General features: G+C 42.6%; 1 long non-coding RNA gene across 3 annotated transcripts in view; it reads left to right on the top strand.

The window, feature by feature from the left end:
• The window catches only part of LOC116793920, an 86,581-nt gene extending 70,378 nt beyond the window's left edge, over positions 1 to 16,203 (top strand). Inside the window, exons 6-9 of one of the 3 annotated variants that reach the window (XR_004359637.1) lie at positions 5,847 to 6,103; positions 7,808 to 8,118; positions 8,224 to 8,280; positions 8,676 to 16,203. This is a non-coding gene — a long non-coding RNA (uncharacterized LOC116793920). Of the gene's footprint in view, positions 1 to 5,846; positions 6,104 to 7,807 lie in introns of all 3 variants that reach the window. The other 2 variants (XR_004359638.1, XR_004359636.1) reach the window with 2 other exon arrangements.
• Positions 16,204 to 17,177: the final 974 nt, after the last annotated feature.

Raw genomic sequence — 17,177 nt, 5'->3', positions numbered from 1 at the left:
GTGCCGCGATTTTGGCCATCTAAAATTCAGTTTCCAAGGCTAAAGGGCAGGTCTTGCAGAGCCAAAATGAGGCTTCACAGCACGATGGGAACCCTTCTCAGCATTAAAAACCATCAAGACAGGCATGGATGCTGCAGCTCCGTGTGCAGTCCAAATGTGAGGCAACATTTATTCTGGATTTATACAGTTTAACACTGCAGGGAGTTTGGGATCTCCATGAACTATAACCTCACCGCCTCTAAGGTATTTTAGTGTAAAATCCTTTCTGCTCCCAGTTGGTTTGCAGTGGGACTGGTCTCAGGGCAAGGTCAGGAGGGATTATATTGTTTCTTTGGTGTAGTTTTACCCTGTGTGTAATTCTCAAAACCGAGCTGCACGTTTACTCTTTGCTGACTTGTTGGATAAACCACATCCTGCATAAATACATTGATAAATACCTGATATAACTTCAGCTGAAGAAGAATCAGAGCTGTCCCAAGGAGGAAGGTGACTCCTTCTCCATCTTTGTTTGCACTGAACGTGTTTCTTGTTTCAATGACTTTTTCATGAGAATTTAATCTTTTTGGAAACACTGGGAAAAGCCAGGTAATATATCCTTAAATATCTTTAGTCTTGTCCCATACCCATATTTAAAGATTAACTTCACAGGTACAACCAGCTCCTCCAAACATCAAGTTTTTTCTTTTTAACCATAAATGTAGTTATTTTACTCTTCCTTCTTTGTTTTCTTTTTAAAAAGGCCATTTATTAGTCTAAATGAACATGCATCAGATAGAAGTTTTCTCTAAATTAAATGGAAAATCCATTTTTTGGCATATATTTTCTCATGTAATTAACTATCACCTCGTCTCAGTGAATGCAATTTTCAACAGAGGAACTGAGTTTTGGTTATATTTGCTTTATCTATAGGGATTTTTCATATTTTATAGAAAGTGTAGGTGTAGGTAAAGAGGAGGGCAGGTATTGGTGTACTCACTGAGGAGCTGATTTACAGAAATGGGGCTCCCCTGGGCCTGACTTGCAACTCACACACTTTGCCTTTTATTTATTTATCTGGCTACTTAACGCTTCTTACTGTTTCTCTTAAATGAATTAATTTACCCTACAAAGCACTCCTTGCAATAATCAATGACTCATTACACTGAAAACCCGCAGGAAATACTAATTAAATGAAAAATGTGCAAGAGGAATGTTCAACCTCTGTATTTCTAGCCAGCCAGATATTTAGTGCTTTCTTTTTCCCAAGTTCTCCTGAGTTACAGGGGAGGTTTTTACCTTGAGCCCCAGGGAGCTGGGATGGCTTAGAGTGTGGGGATATTTCCCAGACATGCCAAATCCAGTTCAGTCCTCATCAATATCCACAGGAATAAATAATCTGTTTATACATCACATTTCTCTGAGCTCTGCAAGGTTCTTGTTATGAATTCCTTCCAGCTGCTTTTCTCATTCCCACAGCAGAATTGCATGGGAAGGGTTACCCCTTGTCCATCAGTTACTCTAACAATTATTGACTGATAACCACTGGTAATTCCAACCCTCCCCCAAGCTTTGATAAGGATTTTCTGTAGTTATTATGCTCTAAAATGTCTCCTCACCCAGAAAGGTCTTGAACTTCAGGTTGGGCAGGTGACACAGCCACCTTTTTGGGGTGCTTGAATAGACAGAGGTTAATAATATGGAACCTGGAGGTTTTATAGCTATAGAAAAGCTGAAACTGAGAGTGGGTTTGAAACTCCTGCTTTTTGAACCATGGGAGGGATTGTGGTCCATTACCTTCAGCAATGGTGGGCAGAAATGGAGGTTTCTTTTATGCATCTCAATGATTTTTGGAGAAAGTGTGTTAAGTAAAGCCATAAAATAAAGGGATTAGAACAAGATATAGGAAAAAAAAAAAAACCAAAAAAACAAAACAAGAGATCACCACCACTAACAAAAAAAACCCCAAAACCAATAAAGACAAAAAAACCTGTGGCAAAGCTCCTCTCCTTGACATCCTTTGTCTTGCTGGGTTTGTGCACGTTGGTTTTCTGTTCTGGTTGGTTCTCCCCAAATCAGTTTTCGCCTCTCTGAGTTTCTTTGCATGTATTGTAGATTTATATTTTCTTTAAAATCAGTCTGCACCTGAATTCAGGAATATTTTCACCCTAAGCAGAGCAAATGAGCTGCTCCCATTTTGGTTTATCAAGGGATCAAACGCCAGCCTGGGACACTTCCCATCCTGGGCAGGGTCAGGCCACACACACCAGCAATAACTACTTCATCTTAAAGTAACATGGGAAAAGTGGGAGAATAAGGAAGAGAGGGATGAATTATTTATTCAGTTTTAAGGCAGCAAGAGTTTCAGTCAGTTTAGCTCCTCATGATAATTAATCTACCCAAAGAGCTGTTAAGTGTAACAACATCGAGGATGAATTCCTTAAAGTGTAGTTGACCCACAGAAATATGGATGAACCCATGACCCTGCCTCTAGTTTTGGTTTTCAGTGATAAATTGCATTAAAATGGTGGCAATGCATTGAAGATTTTTGTAATACTTTGTGCTCAAGTTCAAGGAGGTGTTGTTTCTGTAGATGTTGGACTGTGTTGTAAAACAGGGAAGGCAGAACTGGAAGGATAAGTTAGGGGGGGAAAATATATTTCAATCCCAAATGGATGAAACTTGAGATAGAAATACATGTTTTAACCCCTAACTATGGGGTTTTAGGGAGAAAAAATTGGTATTAGTGGTGTACTGAGTCTATTTGTTCTGCAAATCAAAAGCTGGATGTTTTCCTCGCTCCTTTGTAATTTTATTGAAGGAAAATTATAGAAATCTTTGGCTTTTACTCGTCCAATCCTTTCAGTGCTTCAAGGCATTGATACAGGTTACCCAGCTGGCTTTTTGTCCATCTGTCTCCCTCACCAGCCTTTGGAATTCAGTGAGACTGATGGATTATAGCACTTTGGAAATCAAACCCTATATTCTGATGTCTACAAAACATAAAAGAGGTTGGAGTGTGTATATTTTGCCCTCAATCTACAATATATTCCTTGAAGACAAAAGGAAAAAAAAATCACATAAAATTGTCTCTTTATTTGGAGGTACTTTAACATCAGAGGGGATTTGCTTCCAGCTAAGAAAACATTTGTTCCAGAACTACAAATGTTTGATATGCTGCAGTATCAGATAAACTTTGTTAGTGCACAGTGGCACAGAGCTGATAATTGAAGAACTCTCAGGATTTTGGGCAGTAAAATATCCCCAGTGAGTGCTGAGCTCAGTGGGAAAATGGGATGTATAAATCTGCAGTGAGAGGAGAGGAACAGGAGGGGAGAGTTCTGCACTCAATTTTGGGAACTCCAAACCACCAGTAAAGGATGTTAAAGAGAAACAAAAGTGAGGAGGTGATATCTTTGGGCACAAAAGTTATTTTTCAAAGAATTTTCTCGTTAAATATAATGTTGGACAAGAGCCCATGGAAATTCTCAAGTCACTGGAGACTCCTGCTGTCACTTGGCATGGGGGGAGATGATCTGATCTAGTGGAGGAATCAGCCTCTAACCCTGCATAGTCCCAGAGTATCTCCTGCATTTCATTCAGTAGAAATGGCCACTGGAGGCACCAAAAAAGATGGAGAAAGGTCCAGATAAGAAACCCATGGCCAAAACTGATGGATAAACTGGTGTCCTGTGGTGGGATGTGCAGCATGAACCTGTGAAGAAGCACTGATACCCGAGATGAAGGTTTATCACATGCAGAGTCAGCCAGCCCTGGGTGATTTCAGAAGTAATTATGAACCTGGGAAGAGCAGGACAGGGAACAGCAAAGCCACCAGAGGAATTTGACAACAAACTCCAGAGAGCAACCGCGGTGCCATGAAGGGAGAGACGCTCGGGCACCTGTTGTGACAGCTGTGCCTCAGCATCCAATGACCAGATCAGGGTGGATAACGAGACAATCTGCTCATTTAAGAGTGTATATACAAACCCAGCAGGGACATGAAACTGTTTTGCTTTGTTTTACTGATAATGTGTTATTGGAGTCATGTCTCTGACTGTGTCGTAGAGTGGGTTCAAAACAATTACTTATGTAACACAGGATATATTTAAGTCAGAGAAATGTGTGTATCTCAATTTCTGGTTAAGAAGCAAAATGAAATTATGTTTTTCTGAATAGATTTATTGATTTCCGTTTTTCCAGCACAGGGATATCCATCTCAAGGGCTGGATGCCCCTTGCAAAACTTCAACTGCAGAGTAATCAATGGACGAGACTAAGATGCATCTCTTGCCTGCTGCTGGTTCATACTCTAATAACTGCATTATTCTAAGAGTAAACCCCTTGAAGATAAGCTCAATCAGTGCATTCTCCAAAAGTTGGAGCCCATCTCTGGGTGGCTCTGTCTGGTCTAGGGTGGCCAGAAAATATCAGGTGCAGCCCCGGCAGTGTCCTCTTGTAGTGCTCTGCTTCACAAGTGGTCAGGTATCTTCTGGAGCAATTTTGGCATTGATTTTGAGGTGGCAAAGGCACAGTTTCAGCAAAGTGTCATCCATATGTGAAAGAAAATTCTATTTGCTGCTCACTTACAGAGCAGAGTGACAGCATCAGGGAAAACAAAAGGAAAAGTAAAACTCTCAGAGTTTTATTCTTTGGGCACCAGGAATTAGCAGTGCCCAGGGACACTGCAAACCTGGCTCACAAATAATGGCACTGCATGCAAGGGTGACCACTGCTGCTTTGATTTTGAGTGAAAACCGTGTTGAGAAACTCTGAATACAAAGACAAGGCTAATGGAATGTAAATACCTGGTGGGTGCAGCCGACCAGCACAAAATGTGTGTAGGGGGAGCTGGAGTGTCCCTGCTGGAGTGACTGGGCTTCCAGATCATCGTGTGCAAGGAATAATTACAGCAGGGTTTGTCAGCTGAGTTGGTGGAGGGGGGAATTCTTTATCTATTAATCAATGCAGGGAAGGATGAAGCACCTATAAACCATTCATCTCACTTTAGCTTCTTGTTTATATTTAATTAGAGTTGTTCTGATTTTGATTGGGAAAAATGGAGGTACCTCGGAATATATAGAACTGTCGGATGGAGCACCCTGGAGAGCATTTCTTGCTGTGAGATCCTTGGGGCAATGGGTCCAGTAGGTTGGACTTTTATCTCCAAAATGAGCATCTATGAATTGCTCACAGGGTAGGAGCCCTAAGTCACAGGGAAATAAGAGATGGTCACAGTGCCAGCACCTTGCCAGTGGGAAGGAAGTTTTTAGAAGTGGGAATTAGGTAATTTCTTTCATCCCTCTTGCCTCGATTTCCCCATTCCTTTATCATTATATATGTGTACAAGGAGGATATTTAACAAAAAACTTCATTTCTCCCCTTATTTCATAAACCACAGAGTGAGACCAATTCACTTCTTACTATTATTTTTTAATCCCTTGTGAAATTGTTTACCTTTTCTTCCCATAATTTCCATGGGGATTATAGATAAGGCTGTAGCACCTACACATAGTTAAGGGATGTTTTATAACTCACACGTACTGTGTGGTGCAGAGAGATGCCAACTGCAAGCATAGAAAACCCCAGTGTGTCCCTTGCATTTCATTTCATTTTAATCTGACTTTAAATCAGTGATATTTTCTCTTTTTTTTGGTAAGGGAGTTCTTTAAAATGCTTTTATAAATCGAGAAGTTATTGCTAAACCTTGGAGTCCCACCTACCAGCCTCGAAAACTGCAGCTTCACTAAAAACCACGCAGTAAATGTGACATTCCTTGATGCATGCTTATTATGGGTAAATATTTCTCTAGGTAGTGCCTGGTAATGTTAATTAATTTCAGATCCACCCTTTTTTTGTCCACGTATGCAGATTTCAAATCTGTGCCTCCACCAGTGTTGACACGGTGCAATGATGCAGCCGAGCTCTCAGATGTCTGGCTCGAAGAGTTGTGAAATGATCAAGCAGACAAACCCAACCATTTCAGCCTTGTCAATCTAGTTCTCAGTGGACAGATGCCCTGGTGCTGGAAAAGCAGCATGCCCTGCAACACCTCTTGGCAGTGTGGAAAAAGAGCCAGAGATGTCCCAGACACGAAGTACGACCGGATTCTCAGCTCAAAAAATCAGGTTTGTGGCCCCACTGGAGCTCCTGGGTGAGGCTGTGTGGGGACATGTGTGGGGATACGTGTGGGACCTCTGCTTTGGTCATGAGGAAGGGATTTCTGGTCTCTCAGATTGTCCATCTGATCTGCTTCTGGAGCGAGTTGTCTTGGATTAATGGGTGATGATCCAGATTTGTGCATTGAGGGCTCTGGAGTGCGCCTGGTTCATTGCTGGAGTTTGTGGTTTGCATAATTAATTAATTAAATGATATAATTTAATTATTTTGTTGGGTGCTTATCCAGCAGGAATTGACTAAACTGTCTGAGGAAACAGGAGGTTTTGGGTTTCTGTTGGCACACCAGCAGGGACAGCCCTGTCCTGACTGTTTGTGGTCATGTCCCCTTGAAGGCCATCCCTGGAAGTCCCCTCCCAGGTGTCCTCTGGGGTACAGCAGGGGAGGGGGATGAGGCTTCAGTCTGCTCTGTCCACGCAGCCCCTGGGCATGTCTTGGTAGGCACAGTTCCAACAAAGCCCAGCCTGGTGCAGCTGAACCCACCCCGGTGCACAAAACCTGGAAATCTTGCAAAGTGGGTTTAAAACCCTGCAGAACCCACTGAGTTCATGGTACAGAAATCTGGCAGTGACTGGGATGGGCAGGGAACTGTTCTGGTACAGAGGAGGTTTTCTTTTTGGCTAACGAGTTGTTTTTAATGTCACACGTGGCATCACAAGATCTTGCAGCATTGGGGCATTTTTAATGAATTCCTATCACTTGCATATTAGCAGGAATATTTCCACTGCAGCAAACCCCATAAACAGTTCCCACACTGGGCTGTGTTATACTGCCACCAGAATTGGTTCTTCTGATGGTTCATTTCTTTTATGCTGAGAATTCAGGACCAATTCAGCTTGGTTTTATGCATCATTAGAGATTTACAATTACTTTGCTATAGTTTCTTTCTGGAAGCCTATCTCTCATGGTTAATGCTATGGGAGTCCTGTTGTGTAGAGACTGGTATGAGCCACCTTATAGCAATAAAGCGTTTGAGAAGGATTTAGAATTATGAGGGGCTAAATTCTCCGTGCACAGACTGTAATGCTGTTATCCCTTGCTGAGCTTGGGTTGAAACCTTTTTTTTTCTTCTCTCCCCAAATTAGGAAAAAAAAAAAATGCTCTTTCTTCAAGAGGTTTTGAATCATTTACATGTAATTTTTTTTGTTGCGCCGCTGCAGTCGGAAATGAGGAATTGTGAGAAATTCCATTTGGATTTCATGATGCTTAAAATACATTTAGGTTGTATTAGTGTCTAACGAAAAGAAGGCCTCCTCATTTTTTTAGATCTCGCTTTTAAAAAGTCTAATCGTTATTTGGGACTTTATTTGGATTTTTTTAATATTTTGTGTGTGTTGTTAAAGGCAATAACTTCACAAGCTTTGCCCTTGCACAATAAGCAGTGGCTCTGTATGTGTTATAATCCGCATAATTCACATTTTACATAAATACAGTATTGCACTGAAACAAACATGATATGCAGTGAATAATATGGGCCTGATCTAAAGGCCATTAAAATCAATGAAAAGATTTCAAATTAACTTTTATAGCCTTTAGATCAGGCTCTAAATGGGCAAATTACAGTTATGGAGTTTCCCATTTACATACCTGTGTGCTGCATTTAATGTATTTTATGGAATTGAAATTACTTGGTCCTCTTTTTCATGCTTTTTTAGGCTAAGAATTTGCCAAGGGCATCAACAGCAGTTTTCCCAGGCTTCAGCACAAGGATTATGTAGTCAATCCACAAATGACTCCAATCTTTGAAGAAAAGGACATGGTTATCAGAGAGGCTTTGACGACAGCAAGGACTGGAGCACAATCTGCCTTTTTCCATCAGAGATTCCCATTCCCTCTCATTAACATACTCAGGACATCAGCACAGCCATCAGTCCCAGGGGAATCACCTCAAACTTCTCAGGGAATATGCACAAGACCTGGCCCTGTGTTATTTCAAACAGATCAAACCAGATGTGCCTTGTGAAAGGTTTGGAGAAAGGCTGGGGCACAGCAGCATTAGGGGAGGGATTCACAGGTTGTAGGGAATTTTCAAATCTATTGCTATATGTTGGTAATCTTTCTTATTTCCCAGGGTTTTTCAATCCCACTGAGGATGCAGAGCTGCTCTGTGATATCTGCTGCTGTAAGTGTGAAAGGAGGTGCCTCTACCTGCTCCTTCCCAGCACCCTGTGATGAAAAATGCCTTTGGAGGAACACTGGAAACAAGCCATCAAAATATCTGATTAAACCTCTTAGGAAACTCTCACTAATCACCTTCTCTGCTCTTGATGGAGTGTATTTATGCATTATAAATATACTTACTATGTGTGTGTGCTCCATAAATCACATCCAGCACTTGTATATGATGTATAAGCACATTCTATAGAACACACACAAATACAGATGCCAAACTCCCACAGAGTTCATCACTGGAAAAATGTTTGAAGGATCTGATCCTTAATATTTAATGAGCAAGATGCTATTTCCTTCCTCAGCTTTTATCTCTGGTTTGGCATAGTCATTAAATTCGTTGTTTCCTTGCAGGATTATATAATTTATGACCTAATTTTAGACTTTTGCGTAACCGCGTTGAAACACTCGTGGCGGATCCGGATTTCTCTGCACGGAGCGTTCCAGCATCAGACACCAGCTCAAACATGACTCCTGTGAGCTGCCCATCAGCAAGGAGTTAGAGGCATTAAAGGCAAACAGCCCAACAGTATTCAGACAGCATTACAGGATTAGACGGTGGGGTTTTTTTTCCCTGTAAAAATCTGATTTAGCAGCACTTCCCAAGCCGTGCGCGGCGGCCGCCAGGAATCCCCAGGTACCACAGTCAGCACCCAGCAACTCCAATTACTGACTTTCAGACCCCTCTGGGATAAATTCATTGTAGGGAGGGCTGGAGGAGGTGGGGAAGCAGGTGAAGAATGACTTTAAAGCCACTGCCAGCCCCTCGCCCTCCAGAATTTCCCCTCAGCACCAGCCTGGCTGCTGGGCTGATTTTTTGCTGCACAAGGTGTTGCCAGATAACCCCTAAATGAATTATTCTAAAGCTGTAGCCACATTTTTTTGTGTGTCTTCTGTGTGTCCAGGGTAATTCAGTGGTGCTGTAAATAGTACTGTGAACTGCAGGTATTTTGTCAATTGAAACCACATTGTTTGGACCAGTCTTTCATCAAATTTAATCTACTGCCTATTGCATTAATGCATTTTGAGAGCACTTTATTCTGGTGTCCCATAGGGAAGTGGCTTGTGGTTGAGGAGGGTTTAGAAGCTTCCTTTGTGCCTGCAGTGCAGTTATGAGGAATTTTTCCTGGTTTTCTACCTTGCCCTGGGATATCCAACACGGATGACAGAGCTGAGATGCTGCATCCTCAGAGCAGCACCTGGAGCTGTAGGAACCATGTCCCTGCAGCCCAACACCTCCCTCTAACACAACAACTTAATGCACAGGGTGAGGTGGGTGCCCACATGAAAGAAAAAGCATCCTTAGGAAAAGCTGACACTATTTCTTGGATTAAGAAGGATTGGAGAGTGTCTCTGTTTGGCTTTAACTGAGCAGTTCCAGGAAAGCAGCAGCGACCGAAGTATTTTCAGTAGCACATAATTCAAGAGCGAAATCATAATTCCAATTACCATTTCAGGCACTCCTGGCCTTGGGAAACCTAGGCTAATATTTATTATTATATTATTGACCTCTGATTTCTTCATCATTTACATTAGCAACTCTGATATTCTTAGTAACATCCTTTAAATCATATAAGCAGGTGTCAACAGTGCACGATGAAGTCACATCCTGCAGCTTTTTTATTTACTTAGTCCATTTTTTTCCTGGTAAAATAACGGTGTGAGTTGCATAATCTCACCTCCATGGGGCCTCTAGGGGGGTATATAATCACAGATTGCATTTTCTATAATCTCTTATTATGAGTCAATCCTGTCAGAGGCACAAACAGTTGTACAAAGTCAGTATTTCACAACCATCACTGCCTGACATCATCTTCCACATAGCACAAGAAAATATTTACTTAGCTCTTTGACATTAATGGCCACAAAGCCTTTGAAACAAAAAAATTATGGAAAGCGAGGAACTGAAATGGAATAATTTGATTTAATGAATTTAGCCCATTTTCCATGTGCAGGAATTAGATTCAGATGTTTTTTTATAATGTCTGGGATGGCCAAGGACACCTCCAATCTCTGTTCTTCAGTGAGGTGCCCAGGCACAAATCAGAGTTGCCCAGAAAAGCTGGAAGCTGATCCTTTTCTCCATTGTTTTCTTTGCGTAAGTGACCATTTCTCTGGGGGAATCAAGGCACTGCATTTATTTTCCAGGTGCGGGTGAGGTGCCAAAAGCAGCCTGAGGCTTCTCATTGCCTTCAGCAGAGTTGATAAAATTGTGTTTATCCACAAAGAGACTACAATTTTTTTTTTCCAGATTGTTCTTGTGATGTGTCAAAAAGTTTTAATTCTCTGTTTGTCTCCTGTGCCCACTGCTCATCTTCCTGCCTCAGTGCAGCTCCTGCTGTTCCCCTCCAGAGAGCACAGCCACGGGCTTTTCAGCATCTCCTTGGGAAACATCTGGAGCTGGGGAAAGTGGGACCCATCGGTGCCACCCGGAGAGGGCTGTCCTTGGTCATCTTCATCTCTCATCCATCATTTTTTTACTGAAATTAAATCCTTCTGAATTTACATTGCCTTAAAGGGTTTACCTGGCTCAGCAGGTGGCAGGGTTTCACACAGGTTTGGGATCGTTTTGGCCACCTTTGGAAGGTTTGTGAGCCTTGCACAGGTTGTCAGGCAGGTGGGCTCTGCTCTGCTCTCTGGGCACGGAGTCTTAAAAACCCCCTCTTGATTTCCACATGTCAGGAGAGGGAAAAGGGTCAGAACAGCCCTAGATCATGTTTCTGAAGGCTGTAAATGCAATAATCCTAATCATTAGCAGTTTCTGTAACAACACAGGTTACAGACACGGGACCAAACACCTGCAGGGAACCTCCTCAGGCGAAATTCTCCTCGGCTTCAATCATGTTTTTCCGGAGAAGAGACCTCTGGCTGCGCTCAGGGCCATCCGCCTGTTCCTGGCTGAAGAGGCTCTTCTAATCTACTGCTAAGAGACTTATTAGCAATGTAAAAAGGAATTTGAAGCAAGGAAAGTGTTCTTCCTAGCAGAAATACGTTTGGTAAAATTAGATTTGCTGACAGAAGTAATTGGGCCGACTCCTCATGACTATGGATGCTGTTTGTTGCCCCTTATCTTACCAAAGCAAAGGGCACCAAATACTTCGAACTTTGTAAATAATTGTTTCCAAAGTGTTTTCGTTTTTTTTTTTTTCCCCTCTATAAATTCTTTAGAGAAAAGCTGGTTTGCTGGTTTCTAATCCTTTCTCTTCCAAAGCTTTTGAAGCTCAGCCCCTTCCCACTCTAGATATCTTTTATTTTCCCTTTTCGGATTTTAATATTTGTTAGATTACAAAAATCACTTTTAAGGGGAAATGCAGAGCTTTTGCTCAGATTGGAAAAGTCATTCCTAGAGCTTTAACAAAGTGGTGAAAGAGAGAAAATTATCAAATAGAAGAGCTTTATCCCAGACTCTGGCAGATGTTGTTCTGTGGTGTGGAGATGTGTGTCCAAAGCCTGATCAGCGCCCAGAGCAGGGTCCTGTCCATCGGTCTGGCTGTTTTTTCTCACTCCAGATTCCTGCCTAGTGGAGGGATTAGCCCTTTGCTGGTTCTTCATTCCTTCTGGGCTGAACCAGAGCCAGGACTTGCTCTTCCCTACCCCACCAGTGCTCACTGTCTCCTCTGGTGCCAAGCAGAGGGGCACTGTTTGCTTGTAAACAGCATTATTTCTTAGTTTTATTCCACTTTTGCACCCACAGCAACAAATATTAATGCAGAAACAGGACACAAACTGTCCCAGAGTGTGTGCTATTAAAGTAAGGTCAGAGCCTGCAGGAAATCCACACTTATTTGCATAAAGCCAGGCAGACTCACAGATGTGGGAAAACTGAAATGCTGGAAAAGCAAGACGTGACTTTCTCCATCATCCTTGCAAGTTGAACATGATTTTTTTTCCATTGTCTATCTGCTATGTATCTATTTCTTTACTCATTTTGGCAAAAGACACAAATAATGAGAAGTATCTGTCTGTAATGGACAGTTACCCCCTGTGGGGTCTCACAGGTGACACGGGTGGGTGAGGTCTGGGCAGAGCTGCAAGACCAGAGAAATAAATGACAGCTACCTGTGCTCATGTTGCCATTGGAGCATGGATGGGGATTAAATCCTGATCTCCAACCTCAGGCAGCAACATAAAGCAGGGAGCAGAAAAGCTGAATTCCCCTGCTGGAATTCAAGGTAACTTCTGGAGTCGCAGGAGCTTCAGAGCAGATCCCAAAGGAAGGATCCTTGTTGAGCTGCCTTGTGTCAGTCTCAAACCCAGCACACAAAATCCCATGGGGTGTCTGGTCCAGGTCCAGCTGCTGTTGAGGAATGTTGACGTGTTCATGCCATGGTGCCATTCCCCAGCTGTTGTCCAATGCCAACAGGGGGGAAAGGTAGTTCCTGGGAAGGGCAGCTGTGATATTTACTTATGGAGTCTTCAAATCATAACAAACATCTTTCTTGGTAGCAGGAGGCGCCACCAAGACTGATCTTCTCCAAAGCCAGAGGTTTCAGGTCTTGGATGCCACCAGCAGATCTCCAGGTGCTTGGCTGATGATTTGTTCCCTGCCCCAGGTGAGGTGGGAAGGAATTTAGAATCACAGAATGATAGAATCATGAAGGTTGGAAAGGACCTTTAAGATCATCGAGTCCAACCATCAACCAGTGCCACCCACATGTTCACCACTAAACCTCGTCCCCAGGGGTCACATCCACACAGTTTTTGAACACTTTCAGGGATGGTGATTCCACTACTGCCCTGGGCAGCCTGTGCCAGGCCTTGACAACCCTTTCTATGATGAAACTTCCCCTAATGTACAAACTAAACCTCCCTTGGTCAACTTGAGGCCATTTCATCTCATCCTGTCACTTGTTATCGGGGAGAAGGGACCGACCCCCAGCTAAATACACCCTCCTGTCAGGGAGTTGCAGAGAGTGAGAAGCCCCCCCACCGAGCCTCCTTTTCTGCAGGCTGAGCCCCTCCAGCTCCCTCAGCTGCTCCTGGTGCTCCAGCTCCTTCCCCAGCTCCATTCCCTTCCCTGGGTACATTCCAACCCCTCAGATTCATCCTTGTCATGAGGAGCCCAACACCGAACGCAGGATTTGAGGCGCGGCTGGGATTTTTTTCCCCTTAAAAAAAAACCCCTAAATAAATCCATGATTTTTTTTTTACGAAGGCACCTTCCAGCAGAGCCCAAATGGGAATGTTTGTGTTCCGTACCATCCGTCAACGCCGCGGGAGCGGCTCCTCCAGCTCCTCTTTGGTGGCCAGAAGGAGCTGTCAGGGAGCCGCTCGGCCGCGGCGCCGGGCGGGGTGGGAGCCGTGCTGGCACGGATCCCTCTGCACAGGGGATTTCTGCTCTGACAATTTTTGGCTCCTTTAGGTTACTTCGGAGCTGCACGGAATTTTTAATGCTCTGCACTCTCGCAGGGGCTGACAGCGAACTTAAATACAGATTGCAAAGATAGATCATCTCCCAGCACCACTTTGTTTGCTGCTGCTCTAAAATCATTCTACTTGTTCCTACAGCTCCTATAAAGCCAGAAGAGCTCTCTATATTTGCTTCCCGGATGCCTTTTTCTCCTCTGCTCGCGACTATAAAAGCAGCTTTTCATGCTCCAAATCGGAGATAAATTGAAATCGCTGCCGAAGAAATAAAACACGAGGCTAATCAAATTGTGGCACAGGAAACAGCCTTCAGCCAGTGCATTTTTTTGAGAGCTATTTTTAGCCTATATTTTTATTTTGTCACTCCATATGGGAAGTCAAACCCATATGGTTTGGGAGAATGGAAGGTTGTGCTTTTGTAGACATCTTGCAAACCATCCTGGCCCAGCCTTGTCCTTAAAGAGGGGCTTAAATCCAATTGTCTGCCGTGGGACTGGAGCACTTAAATGCTCAGGCCCTGCCTGAGGTTGTAACAGAACGATTCCCTCCTGAGGTGTAAAACTGTTCTACATTCGTTAAACCAGTCTCCAGTTAACTTGGCTCTTCTTAATTAGGGTTTTTCTCATCTGTACACTTTCTTTTTTTCCTTTTCCTTTTTAATTTCTCCATCATTCCAATGCCCTGATGGATGGAGTTGGTCCAGTCCCAGCCAGGATGCAAAGCTGAGCATCCACAGCCATCACTCTCCTGCTCTTTGGAGTAGGTGTTTGTGCCCTCCAAATGCCCAAATTAATGTGATTTCAGGGAATATGACTTTTTTCTGCCCACAACACCATGGCACCTTCTGAGTATGTTGATGAATAAATACTTGGCTAGAAAATGTCCTGTCTTTCTGATAAACTAAATGTCTAAAATTAGAAACGTGTCCCCAGTGTTCATCCACCAGAATATCCACTTTACTTGTGTTATAGGTTGTTCATGATACTGAATCAAAAATTATGTGTTTTCTAAGGAATTTTGTGGGATGGTCGAAAGCACTGACAGAAAGTTTTTAACCTGGTGAATTCCAGAGGATCGTTTTACGAAATTTTTAATTGTAATCTTGGGATTTCTTCCCTCTGTAGTTTCTCAGAAGGTGGAATTAAAAACAAAAATGACATAACAAAATGCAGCTGGATGCTTTTATAGGTAAAGCAATGAACAGAGGCTCTGAAATGTGGGTGATAGGGCTTAGTGGACATTCAGCTGAAAGTTGGATTTGATGATCTTGGAGATCTTTCCAAACTTAATGATTCTGTGATTTTATGGTGTGAATTACAGAGGCTCAGGGGAGCAAACACCTCGTGGAACTGCTCTGACTGAAGGAAAAGTAATTTCCTGTATTACTTTTGATTTCAGAGTTGTATTTAACCTCAATGTGGAAGGAGAATAGAAAAAAGAGTAGGGTTTTGGCTGGTAATATTTTTATGCCTTTTTTTTTCCCCTTAGGAAACAATTCTCCCCCTTTTTGAGGGGATAAAGTGCAATGGGAATAGGACTGTTCAGTGGAGAATTCCGTGTGGCAGAAGGATGAGCAGCATGGAGATTTCTGAAATGGTTTGGACGTCACTTCCACCAAGCAGAAGAAATATTATACTAAAATTGTTCATCAAAACTGAGACCTCATATGGATTATTTACTGGAAAATCCAGAAAACAACCACTGAGTTTTTTCCCAGAGCAGAGATCTTGTGTTAGAGGAGACAATGTTAAAATAACCAAGCCCCAGAAAGGACTAAAAGGAAAAATCTGAGATTAGAGCAGAGAGAAATTATCAGAATTAGTAAAAGTGATTTGATGAAGCCTTGTTTGTGTTCAAAATCTGTGCTTGTTTTGAAATCCAAAGAACTACTGTTAGTTACATTATTGGCTCAGAGGAGCTTTATAGCCAGGAAACCCCCATCACCTGTATCCCACTTTCAAAAATACACTTTATACCATTCTGAAATCCCAAAAGACAGTGAAAACCCCTGGATTTGTGATGCTTGGGATTATTGGAATTAATACATGTAGTTGGGCTTTCCAGGGGATGTTATTCTGGAATATTTGAAAAACAGAATTTCTGGCCCAGGTGTTTGGGGAGAGGGTGTGATGTGGGCACAGGAGCACTGTGAGATGGACTTGTGATGTCACCGTGATTCCTGGACATCCCTTGGCACCCAAGTGACTTCAGAAGGGCTGGAATTTCATCCCAGCTCAGGAGTAGCTGATGGAGGTGAGGTGGAGCAGCTTCAAGTCAGTGATGTAGAACTGAAAAAATTCTTTGTCATATAACTGATCTCATCAGCAGCACAGGGCACCCAAATGTCACTTTGGATTTTCTCCTGAGTTTCCATTTACGTCACTAATATATTGATAATATGTTAAGGTATTATCCTCAAAAAAAGGAAAGAAATAATTTCTTTATGATATGGGCAATTTGTAGAAGACATTCGTGTAATTTTGCATTCTAAATGTGATTTATATTTATAAATAAATTTGCATCAAACCTCCAGCTCGCGATGTCGTAGTTCTATTTTATCTTTATTTCAGATGCTCAAGAAATGTAAATTATTTTTACAGCTACATAAAAGCTATCCAAAGCTGCCAGGAATAATGAGATACACATTGTGCCATGCAGCCATGAGAAATCCAGCAGCACCATGGTTACAGCCAAACTGGGAAGCCATCAGAAACCAGGGAATATCAGCACATATAGATTCCTCTGGGTCCATTTTGCAAACTAATCTTAACTGGGGAAATTCATGTAAGATAAAATATTTACCTGAAGGATAAACAGGCCCCTAAAATGAGGAGGAACAGTTCATTTCTATGGCAGGAGTTTATTACATTTATTACATTGTTTGTGGAACATCAGCCACAGTTGGGCCAGGCTCTGCATAGGTGCAAAAATAAAGATATCAGCATTCCTGGAACACAGAAGTGATGTCTGCAAATGTTTGGTGGGTTTGCTGATGATGTTTGGGCTTACAAAATATGGCTTGGCCACGAGGGAGAAGGGACATTGGTGTCCCCTCAGTCACTGTGGTAAAAGGTTCCAGTGCCATGGCTTGGGGCTGAATAATAGATTAAAAAATGGGTTCCCCTCATTAGCAACGAACTCAAACAGGTGGAGATAAATGAGGGTGTGAAAAACCTCAGCTGATGGTAGTCAAAGTAAGGCAAATAAAAGGTGCAGTGAGTCAACAGGCTCCTTTCCCAATGAGGAGCTTTAAGGAACGAGTTGCCTGGATTTTGAAGAGGATCGTCCTCGTTTTCCATGACTGACTGTGACTGATGCAGGTAGGCCTCATCATTCTCTGGTTTTATCTCATCTTTGACTGTGTTTCCCAGTAAAACTGGGGTTTTGGTGTGAATTTTTGCTGTTAGTTTGCTGCTGGAAGTGTCTTCATCCACCCTACTCTTCAAAGTTAAAATGAGAAAAGCTGATATGCACAGCCTTGCTGACTTG

Source organism: Chiroxiphia lanceolata, chromosome 14 (genome assembly GCF_009829145.1).
Source record: "Chiroxiphia lanceolata isolate bChiLan1 chromosome 14, bChiLan1.pri, whole genome shotgun sequence".
NCBI lineage: Eukaryota > Metazoa > Chordata > Aves > Passeriformes > Pipridae > Chiroxiphia > Chiroxiphia lanceolata.
This window is presented reverse-complemented; position numbering and strand designations above follow the sequence as displayed.